Source organism: Drosophila arizonae, unplaced genomic scaffold (assembly GCF_054131065.1).
Source record: "Drosophila arizonae isolate 15081-1271.41 unplaced genomic scaffold, UAZ_ARI_1.0 ARI_Backbone_94, whole genome shotgun sequence".
Taxonomy (NCBI): domain Eukaryota; kingdom Metazoa; phylum Arthropoda; class Insecta; order Diptera; family Drosophilidae; genus Drosophila; species Drosophila arizonae.
The window spans coordinates 1-11624 of NW_028315250.1; the positions used below are offsets into that span (position 1 = coordinate 1).

Sequence of the window (11624 nt, forward strand, 5' to 3'; positions counted from 1 at the left end):
GTACATATATATGTATGTTTGTAAATGTGTGATCGACACAGCTATTTTCGGAATACCTGTGTGGACGCTGCACAAAAAAGACGCCAAACGCGATGATCAACGGACGAAAATGAAAAATAATAAAGATAATCACAATGCAAAGCTAGTGCATGCAGATTATACGCACAATTACATACACTGCTATATGCAGCTCGAACGAAATGTTAATGTTCTACAAGGTTATGTCACAATGAAATTGATAATTTGAATGCACTATCTTGCACAAATGTTTTGTAAATTTCACTGATGAGCGACGATAAGATGGTGTAATAACTTATAACGCGCTAAGCGAGCACCACAGAGTGTATTAATCACGTCCAGGTCACCAAAATGTTTGAAGCTGCCGAGCTTTTTCGACAACTCTGGCTCCAATCATTTACGAAGGCACAAAATAAAAGCCAAAACGATATAATTTTTATTTATTATTTATTATTTATTAATGTAATGCAGAGTCTGTGGACACTGTTTAGGCGGAGTTAATTCGATTCGAGACAAAATATGTAGGTGTTGAAGACCGTTTTTGTACAGAGTTTAAAAGAATATAAGTAAAGAGGAGTATGCAATTAACAGAGCGAATGAATGCTTTGTTATGTGCAAGAGTGCGCTAAAAGCGAATGAGAATGACAAAAGCAAGAGATTAACTTATTTAACTATTAAGAGCAATTATTAGCTGCTGCGCCGAACATTTATAAAGATGCCAAAACTGAGATTGAGTGTATATATTTTTTTTGTTTAATTGCTCGGAGTATCTGAAGGATTCTATCCGTTTCCCGAATTGCTTTGGGTAACTCGGACATGGTTATTGCCATAATTATTATTATTATTATTATGGTAATTTTGGTTGTTGCCTCGGTAGGAGTTATGTCTTTCTCGATTGTAACCTCGGCCTCTACCATTATTTCTGTAATTGTTATTGTTGGAGTTGTAGTTACCGCGGCTATTGTTTTTACCTCTTTGGTATCGGTAACCACCTCCTCTATCATTGCGGCTTTGCTGGAATAATACTGTGCTGGCGCTTCCAGTCATTTCAGTGCTGCAATTGATATATTTACCCATCACATCGTTGAAAGTGACGAAGTTTCCTGCTTCTAGAATTATTCTCAGTTTCTCATGCTCGCAGTTCTTAGTCATTGCAGTAATAGACTCTTTCGTTGAGAATTTTTCTGCATTGTTGGTGAACGAATACACTTTACTTTGATGGTGTTTAGTTTCGTATTGATTCTTTATTCTTCTAAGCCTGGGTTTATATACCCAGACTCACGCATAATTTCAACCCTTAAATCTAGTGCGAATATTGCTGAGTGTGTAAGGCTCAGCATTGGTCTATTACATATTCTTAATTTTGTGATTTCCCCTACTTATCATATTTCTATGTTCATGCATGTGCATGAACATTCTGCGGGGGCCAAAGTGGAAGTGGTAACGTCCAGAACTGCTATCTGTGGATTTCTAAATAATATTCAGGACAAATACAAATTTAATAATTGTTAGTATTCTTGACGAAATGATCATGCTTGCAATCCTTATGTTCGTGCCTGAACATTCTGCAGGGCCCAGAGAATGTGACAATCAGATAAACCGAGTATGCCACCATCACCTTGGTCTTTTGCTCAGGTGGCGGCTCCCATGCCAAGTGAAGTCGTGCCTCTTTAAAGAACTTCTGCGGCTTGTAGGTGTCATCGTTTGTTGCATTAATATAGCTGATTGCATCTGTTGAGGACGTTGTCGATCGCTTCATTATTGCTGAGGCCAAAGCCTCTAGGTGATAGACGTCCTTCTGTTGATTCTGATGCCTTATTGTGCCTATTGTTTCGCTTGTAGTGGTCATTGTTGTTTCCTTTAATATGTTGCTGCTACTTCCAATTGACTCCTTTTCTGATGTAATTGTACTTGCAGCTTTAGTTTCCATTGTTGGTGGCGCTGCTGTGGTCATCACTGAAGAGTTTGAGTCGGTATTGTCGCTTTTCTCTTCAGCTGCACTTCCAGTCGCTGTTGCAGTCTCCGCAGAAGTTTGCTCTTCCGTCGTGCTGCCAACTGTGGAAATATCATCCATTGGTCGAACTTCCAATTGGATATCTGTTGATGTAACTTCAGTGATACTCAACGTTGATGTCGAAGTTGTGGCAGAAATTCCATTCTCGTCCGCATCTTCTGGTGGAGCCCAGATCTTTTTTATCGATCTCTTGTCTTCACCTATATTTGGTTTTGTTGTTACCACTTGAACCTTATTACGTTGTTCAGTAGCTTTATTTATATTTCCTCCCACGTGGAGGCTTGCCGGCGGGTTGTAATCCCACTTTTTGAACACTATTGCATCCAAAGCAGCCTGATATGCGGTCATCTCATCAGCTGTGACGTTGTCACTGTTATCAGAGGTGCTCACGCAATTGCGGCAGTTCCACAGGCAAATAACGTTTGTAGCGTTTGCATAAATAGTCCCACGCTGAATTGTAGTTACCCACTCCAATTGAGAAATGACTTGTAACTCGTTGGACTTCTCCTTTGAGGTACATTTTGAGGTATATCAGTTTCGTCTTGTTGCTGATATCCTTTCTGTTGTGAATTATTTTGGTGAACTGCTCGAAGAACGTTGGCCACGCCTTAGGATTTCCATTAAAGTGAGGAAGTGTCGGTTTCGGTTCGCTTTGGAGTGTCTTCTTTTACGATTTGCAGTGCACTTTTTTTCCTTTCCAGTTTTTTCGACACTGTGTACACTTTGAGTTCCAGTTCGTCTATGTACTCGATTCAATGTGCAGCCTTACTCTTTGAGCTCTTTCGTCCACAAGGCTTACCAACTTCTCTATTGGGCTCGACCAACCAAATAAAAACATCTCTTGCTTTGATGTTTCTGGTCTCGTTTCCCAACTATAAAGTTGTGTTGTGTCTATGGCGTGGTCGGCAACTTCGACTTTCATGAACTCTTTATTGTTTCTGATTTCTGCTATTATGCCACCATATTTCTCTTTAAATATTGATGGTTGACGACACAGTTGTTTGTTTATTGTAGATCCATTGGCTTATCCCGTTGGAGGTTTTTTTGTTTTGATCACCAGGTTGATCTTGCTGTGCCTCGACTCACAGCTTGGGTTGGAAAGCCAATGCACAAATCTATAATACTAGCACTTCACTTTGTACTAATCACAAACATTTTTCCTTGTGGATGAAATTGAAGTATTCAAAATACTTCCTCCGGCTCGAAGGACCATGAACGAATACACTTTACTTTGATGGTGTTTAGTTTCGTATTGATTCTTTATTCTTCTGAGCCTGGGTTTATATACCCAGACTCGCTGAGTTTGCAATGCTCAGCGCTCGCCTCCTACGTATTCCAATCGCTAAGGGTCAGGGTCATAATTTGTGCCCAGTTTGACAGTTCACACTTGAAACATATGTCATTTATTTTATGCTAGTTGTCGAGCTCATAGCGCGTACGTTCCCCTACTTATCATATTTTTATGTTCATGCATGTGCATGAACAGTTGGGGTCTAGACATCGTCAATATAAGCGGCTTCTAACTGCTTTCGCAAGTTATCAATTTCAGCAGTATACTGCGGTGCTGTTTTGCCATTTGTTTTATGTTTAACAATTTGGCTTTTAAAACATGGGTCGATTCCCCTTTGACAGTATCTTTTAGTTTATTGATAAGTTAATTGATAGTGGTTTCGTGTTGTACTTTGTACAAGATTGTTCCGTTGTTTTTTGCTTTAATAACCTCAACCGCTATATCCTCTTGATCGCCTTTAGTTCTTTCAACAAGCCTTAAAGCTGTTAAGAACCTATTCAATGATAACTTTTTAACATCGAATCCAGGGACTGAAGAGGAAACCTGCTTCACATATTCCCTATCTAATGCGACCTGATTTGCCATGTTTGTATTTGGTTTATAATTATACCCTGAACCCATTGAAAATGGGAAATCAGGGTATAATGGTTTTGTTAAAAGTATGTAACAGGCAGAAGGAGGCGTGGCAGACCGCACAAAGTATATATATTCTTGATCAGGGCGACGAGCTGAGTCGATTTGGCCCTGTCCGTCTGTCTGTCCGTCCGTCCGTCCGTCCGTCCGTCCGTCCGTCCGTATGTATGAACGCGTCGATTTCAGAAGATATAAGAGCTAGAGACTTCAAATTTTTTTAAAAATGTCCGTAATTACAGCGCGCATATCAAGTTTATCATTAAAAATCGATAACTCATCCCGATCTTTTTTTATCGATAAAAAACCTTATCGAAAACCAGTTATAAAATTATATCTTCTACACCCTTATTGCTAGAGTCTCCAAATTTTTAATGTATGCTTATATCCAATTTATACAATTTCGGTTTTTGTTAAAATTTACCCCCCACCCTTAAATTCACCCCCTCACCATCACTTTTGTAAAAAGCGAAATTCAAATACTAGAGACTTGGGCTTTGGAATATACACACATATTCACCATATGATTACGCTCTAAAAGTTTCATTAAGATCGTATGTCTACAAAATTATTTAACAAATAAATTCTCATAATATTGCCCACACTGCAGCGCAGCCCAAGCGCAGTCGCTGCTTACTGCGCAGTTAGCAGAGCGCAGGCTTATGCGTGCGTGTGGATGCATGTGTATGTATGTGTGCATAAAAGAAGTGCAGAATGATTAGAATATCAGCTTGGAGGGTTCAGGGTATCTCCTAGTCGAGCAGTCTCGACTGGAGCTTTCTTACTTGTTTTTTATATTAATTGTTTCTTCTAGTGTTTCAATATCACTATCAGATTCTGTGTCGCTTGACTGTATGGATTCGTCGAAGTCTTTTAATTGGCTTGGATCAAAGTCCGCTAGATTTAGACTACTTGGCACATTTATTTGAATGTGTCGCCTATTAGCGACAAAACTTAGTCTTGAGTTTAGAGATTTGAGAACTCTTAAACATTTATTTTTATTTACCGTTCTTACGTTATTATTGTATTCTTTCACAATGATATCTATGTGGTTAATTAAAGTGTTTGTTTTTATAACTGCATCTTTATTGATGCACTTATATGATTTTTCAAACTTATAACGATATGCGTCTATGTTGTTCGCAATTTCGTTACATTCCATTCTTTAATGGAAATGTATTCTTGAAAACGAACTTATTAGATGGCTGTTATATTTTAAATTGCATTTAGCGATGTTGTTTCACGAGTACTATGGTTGCTGAACCAAGTATCGGATGTATCTCGTCTACAGTTTTGACCATTACGTAAGGTAATGTGCTTAACGCTATACCCTTTTCTATCTGGAGTAAGCCGAACAGTGGACTTGCTATACTATCAAAAGCTTCTATGTACTCATTTTCGAATTCGAAAATTGTAATGAAATCAAGATGCCTTTGTAGTACTCTAAATGCGTTTAGTCTAAAATTAGGTTCTCTATTATAAATTGCATTAATTATCAATAAAAGTACATTTGTTAACTTTAAATCTGAATTTGAAGACTCTATTTTGTTAATTACATTTGCAGTGGAGTCCACTGTCTTTGTCTCAATTACCCATATTGGTATCAAATATATCATCAAATTTACTTATTTTATTATTGAACATATAACATATGTGTAGTATGTGGTTTTATTTTGAAAATTTCCCTTTTTTTTATTATAAATATAAATATAAAATATATATATATATATATATAAGTTAAGCGCACCCACACTAGAGTACTAGTGATTGGGGACGCTGTGTTGGGTTCTTGTGAATATATAACAACTTGGTGTTCGATGAAATAATATATTTGATACAATTTGGAACAATAGGTCTGAACTGTGTCTGGTCCGAATATAAACTGAACTAAATCTGTTCAACTGGTTAGGTTCTCCCCTTGAATGTCTGACTGGATTCTCCAGCCTCCTTAGATTGTCGAAAGTCTTAACTCTTCCCCATCTAAATATCTGCGTCCCGCAGATCAGGGTGCATATGTCCATTATAACGATATTCATCCAATATAAATTGTCCAATATAATGATAATTATCCAATATAAATTTATTATCCAGAGTCCATAAATTAGCATAAAGAGGGCCAATGATATCCACCTTCAAGTTAATTCAAAGCATTCATAGTTCCATACATTTAGTATTCATTTGTGGTTATGACAATACATCCAACATCCAATCCAACATTGTAAGCGCATTTATTTCATTCCGTCTGGCATCTCGGAAATCCCTATTACCATGAATGATGGAAACTAGGAGGGATATACCACGTGTAAAATGTTGTGGATGCTATGGGTGCTAAGGAAGTTAAGGAAGCTAAAAGAAGATTATTGCAATATAATTAAATGTGCTATGGGTGCTAGGAAGTCAAGGAAATTAAAAGAGGATTATTACAATATAATTAAATGTGCATTTTCCTTCTTTTTTTTCTATTTTCTTAAATCTGATTTATGAAGAATTTTTCCAGTTTTTGTTTTGTTGATAATCATTAATTCCACGAGACATATATGTCCCTTGTACACCATTACTTCTTAATGAAATATTCTGTAAATTCACACAAATGGCATAAGCTTCCGGTAAATTTGTAGGTTTGCTAACTGTTAACATCCTCGGTAGGTCACCGTTTAGTCCCCTTATGAAAACATCTAAAGCTCTATCTCTATACGATTCTATTAATGCAGACAATGCCACGACTGGTTGTTCGCTTGCTTTTAAGGCTTGTAAAATTAAAGAAAACTGACTATTCACTTGCTTGTAAAAAGTTTCCATGTCACTGTTGCCTTGAATCATTTGATTTAATTCGTACTCCAAGGTGCGAACATCCCTTTTATCAGCATAATGCAATCGCAAAACTCGCTTCATTTCAGGCCAATCATCATTTTGTACACCGTATGATATCAATGAGATATCAGCATTTCCAATTATTTTTCCCCGTATGTGTAAAATTATTGAACGATATAGAGGTCTTTCCTTGATAATAAATAATCTCCAAGTACGGACTCAATTCTGTTTACCCACGAGGCATATTCTGAAGTGTTTCCCTCAAATGTAGGCAGCACTTTGATACAGTCCGGCAATGACGAAATTTCATTTAATTCGAGCTCTGAACGTGGACGGGCCAGTGAGATTTGTTGTTCTTCTATTAATAAAAACTTATTAGTATCCTTATTTTCCAATTTATCCACTTTATTATTCAATTGCTTCAATTCTTCTTTTAGACTTGAAAATTGATCGGCTAACACCGTTATTGCCGCGCTTAACCCTTGCAATGTTTATTTATATTTTCCATACTGCCTACGAATTTAAATTATTTATTAGTAAATTAATCTCACTGTAAATGTTATTTTAAACAAGAGCATTTTTTTATGACTTACTCACCCGTTACCTGGTATTTTTATTCTATTTATTTATATAATTTTTATTATTATTATTATCATTACCTTTTTTAGTAAGATTTCTTTTTAGGTTTTTCTTTTATTTTTTCGTAAATTTTTCAAAAAATTTTTTACTTACGGCTTGAGCTCGGTGCACAACTTACTTACTATTCGACTCGATGCAAGGCCTACTATGTTATCAATTTAATTTTTCGATTTAATTTTTCTACATTAAATCAGTTTTTTTCATTGTTTCCAAGTTACTGCTATTTTCCGTTTCCAATTGAGATAAGAAAATGATATTAATCGTCTTGCGGAATTCCTTGCTATGGAGATAAAACGTTAGTAATGCTCTAACAGTCTTGTAAACACAATTTTTTTAACACATTTTTTTAACACATTTTTTTTTAAATTGTTGATGTGAATATTTATATTTTGTGAATATATTTCTTTCATATATTATTTCATCAAATTACCAATTGTATTATTACGTGTGTTATTGTTTTGTCTGTTGTAAAATTATTTGAATTATCAATTTCTAAGTATCTTTATATGGCACTGTCTCATTTTCTGGTTTCTCTCTTGCATTTATTGCATTTGCATTTATTTATTTAGATAATTCATATTTGTATATTTGCATATTTTTGCTTTGTTTGTTGAGACAGGCCGCCTTTTAATTTTGTTATATTGTCAGTGCTTTAAACTTAACTCCTTTTAATTTAGACGGAAACCCATCATTCAACTCAGGTGGAAATTGTGACGTTTATTTTTTTTATCATATTTGTCTTACGGCAAGGATTTGAACCTCGATACGAGAATCAATCTGTACCACCATTTAGCCTGCAAAATTGTGACGTTTATTTTTTTATCATATTTGTCTTACGGCAAGGATTTGAACCTCGATACGAGAATCAATCTGTACCACCATTTAGCCTGCAAATTTCTTGTATTTCGTTTTAAGGATCGTCTCTACAAGGATTTTGCTACGATTTCTTTTATGTTATAAAATTGTCTAGCTCTTGCTAGAAATTATGTTATTTATTTTATTTTAATGTTATGGCATGGTGTTTCACCCATTACTTTGCAAATCACAGAAGTACCACTTAATTTTGCCAACAATTGTCCAATCCAGCTTTTAGATTTGAAACAATTTATTTGTACTTGCTTTTTTATAAGTTATTGTTATATTTTGTTATTGACACGTCATTATATTTTGTTATTGACACGTCATTTTCCTTTTGTGAAGAATGTGGGTCCCTGCTCGGGCGCCAGTTAAGCGCACCCACACTAGAGTACTCGTGATTGGGGACGCTGTGTTGGGTTCTTGTGAATATATAACAACTTGGTGTTCGATGAAATAATATATTTGATATAATTTGGAACAATAGGTCTGAACTGTGTCTGGTCCGAATATAAACTGAACTAAATCTGTTCAACTGGTTAGGTTCTCCCCTTGAATGTCTGACTGGATTCTCCAGCCTCCTTAGATTGTCGAAAGTCTTAACTTATATATATATATTTTTTTTTTTCCATATGCATATATACAGTGCTTATCATAATTATAGCCCACCCTGCAACTTAAACTTTGAGCCCGTTGTAACAAAATTTTTAAGGTTTTTTAAAAATAAATTTTACAGCACATTATAGACTGGAGCATGTTCAGTAGATTTGATCAAAATTTTAGTTCAATTTATGGAAAACTAAGAAAGAACCGTTAACTTTTGCTCTGTGCTAGCATTTTTGCTTGCATTTTTGTGTATCATAATTATAGCCCACTGTCGCAAATTTGAATTTATTAAGTGCGGAACAGACTTTTGGCTTTACAGACATTGTAATTAAGTAAATTTAGATAGTTTTTAAGAGATGCCGCTTGGAAAACAATTATCTATTATATAAAAGAAAGTTGTGTAAAAGTGAAGACTGCTTATAACTTGATTTGGGCTGAACCAATTTTCATGGTTTTTGATTTGTTGGATTTGTCTCCGCAACGAGTTTAGTATAGGGTCTTAAAAATACTGAAAAAATTTGCCGAATACTTGAAAAACGCGGTTTTTTCCCCAAATGTTCAAATTTTTTTTATACCCAGTAGGCTTGGTAACAGTGACAGTTTTGACAATAGTGTAGAAGTAAATAAACAAATGTAGTCAGTCAGTCTACGGTCTCCTGACCTCGAGCAGACCTGACTATTCAAAAAAAAAAAAAAAAAAAAAAAAAAAAAAAAAAAAAAAAAAAAAAATTTTCAAATCAAAAGGAAAAATATTTCAAATCAAAAATCTGCAAAAAATCAAAAGATTAAAACCTGACTGTTCAAAAAATAAATAAAAAATTAAAAATTCGAAATTAAAAAAAAAAAGGTAATTATTAAAAAGTGTATTTTTGGCTTTTTATATTTTCGGACTTTTAAACTTTATAAATATTTCAAATCAAAAATCTGCAAAAATTAAAAAAAAAATCAAAAGATTAAAACCTAACAATCAAAAATAATAAAAAATTCAAAATTCAAAATTCGAAATTAAAAAAAAAAAAGTTAATTATTAAAAATTGTATTTTTGGACTTTTGCAAAAAGCTAAATATCTCGAAAGTTCAGGTATTTGTTTGTCTCAAACATAAATTTGTGTAAATTATTTATAATTACAGTATTACTAATAATAAAAATGCCGCGTCCTAGAAGATCTAATCTTTCCCGGCGGACCCATAATGCAATTAGGCAACGGAATAGCGCGAGTCAATTATCTGACGAAGAGCGAGAAATCGCCCGAGAAAGGCTCCGCGTTAGTACCCAGGGAAGAAGGGCCTTAATTCGTGCTTCTCAAAGAGAGGCAGCCCGTGAAATGGCAATAAGAAATGGTTCAAGGATTCATTTGAATCGAGCAGCGTTTCGATATGATTGCACCATTGATTACAGCTTGAATCGTTTAGTTTGCATTGGTCCAATGGACGTTGTTTGCTAGCATTGTGGCGCATTGAAGTTTGCTGGTGAAACGCCCGGTTTGTGCTGCCTTAGTGGTAAAGTGACATTGCCATTAGCGGTCACCATAGCCATTGCGTTCCCTGCTTTATGGCGAAACACTAGAATCACGACATTTTCTAGCGAACACTCAAAAATACAATGCCTGTTTCCAAATGACATAATTTGGGGCGGAAAATATTGGAGACGGATATTTAAGGTAATTTACGTTAAAAATTTTATTTTCTATGACTGCCAAAAAAAAAATTTTGAATAATGTAGTTTGTTAGATTTCTGTAAATAGTGTTTGTAAATATAACTATAACTATGGCTTTGAATTTAAAGATTCAAGGCCAGATTTGCCATCGCATTGGATCATTGCAACCTATTGAAGATGCACAGCAAAAATTCTTGCAAATATACTTCATGGGCAATATGGAAGAACAACTTGACCGGCGTCAAGAAATGAACACAGCTATGAAAAGAGCAATTCTCCATGATTTGCATGCTTAGAAATTTAAACCAACCAAAACTGTGCAATGGAACGCGTTTGGTGATAAGAAAAACTGATGAGCAATGTGATTCACGCGTTGATACTCAAAGGAAAATTTAAAGATGAGGAAGTTCTTATTCCTAGGATTCCGATGAGCTCAACAGATATGCCCTTTGAATTTAAACGAATTCAATTCCCGCTTCGTCTTGCCTTCGCCATGACGATCAACAAGTCACAGGGCCAATCTTTGACTATTTGTGGCCTCAATCTAGAAAATGCGTGTTTTTCTCATGGTCAATTGTACGTGGCATGCTCACGTGTTGGCAAACGATCCGCATTATTTGTTCTTGCACCCGACCAAAAAACGAAGAATGTCGTTTACAACAAGGTGCTTGAATGAAAATCCGATTAATAAATTTATCAGTGTATCCCAGCCTGAACAACATAGCTTTCAACAATTTTTACCTAGAAATAATATAGAGGGGCAATGCAACGTTTGCCGGGCCAGCTAGTCTTATTATGAAAGGGCCGTATTTTCTCACTTTTCGAGTCAGGAGAGTCTATTTCGAGTATTTTACGAATTTTGAAAAAAAGTCTAAGTGTAATTAAAATTTTTTTGGATAACCCTGAAGAATAAGGATCAAGAGACGTACTGGGTGAAAAGCCGTTACTAATTGCGCACGATAACGCAAAATTATTAAGAAAGCCAGCAACAACCCAACCGCTTGTATAGCTTTGGCCGCACATGTGGCCGAATCTATGTCAGCGATGACTGTTTGGCGAGTACTTAAGAGCTCAGGAATCATAATAGGTCTAAACTGACCAA

The 11624-nt window shown here is 35.4% G+C and overlaps 2 long non-coding RNA genes and 1 pseudogene across 2 annotated transcripts; 1 reads left to right on the plus strand and 2 right to left on the minus strand.

Annotated features, from left to right (window-relative positions):
• Positions 1–1463: 1463 nt before the first annotated feature.
• On the minus strand, positions 1464–2179 carry LOC149267671 (uncharacterized; annotated as a pseudogene).
• Positions 2180–5766: 3587 nt separating this feature from the next.
• Positions 5767–8870, minus strand: LOC149267672 (uncharacterized). Its single transcript, XR_016271573.1, has 2 exons — positions 8256–8870; positions 5767–8162 (listed from the first exon to the last, which is right to left on the minus strand). It is a non-coding gene; the product is annotated as an uncharacterized LOC149267672 (long non-coding RNA).
• Positions 8871–9255: 385 nt separating this feature from the next.
• On the plus strand, positions 9256–11241 carry LOC149267673 (uncharacterized). Its single transcript, XR_016271574.1, has 2 exons — positions 9256–9711; positions 9996–11241. It is a non-coding gene; the product is annotated as an uncharacterized LOC149267673 (long non-coding RNA).
• The last annotated feature ends 383 nt before the right edge of the window (positions 11242–11624 follow it).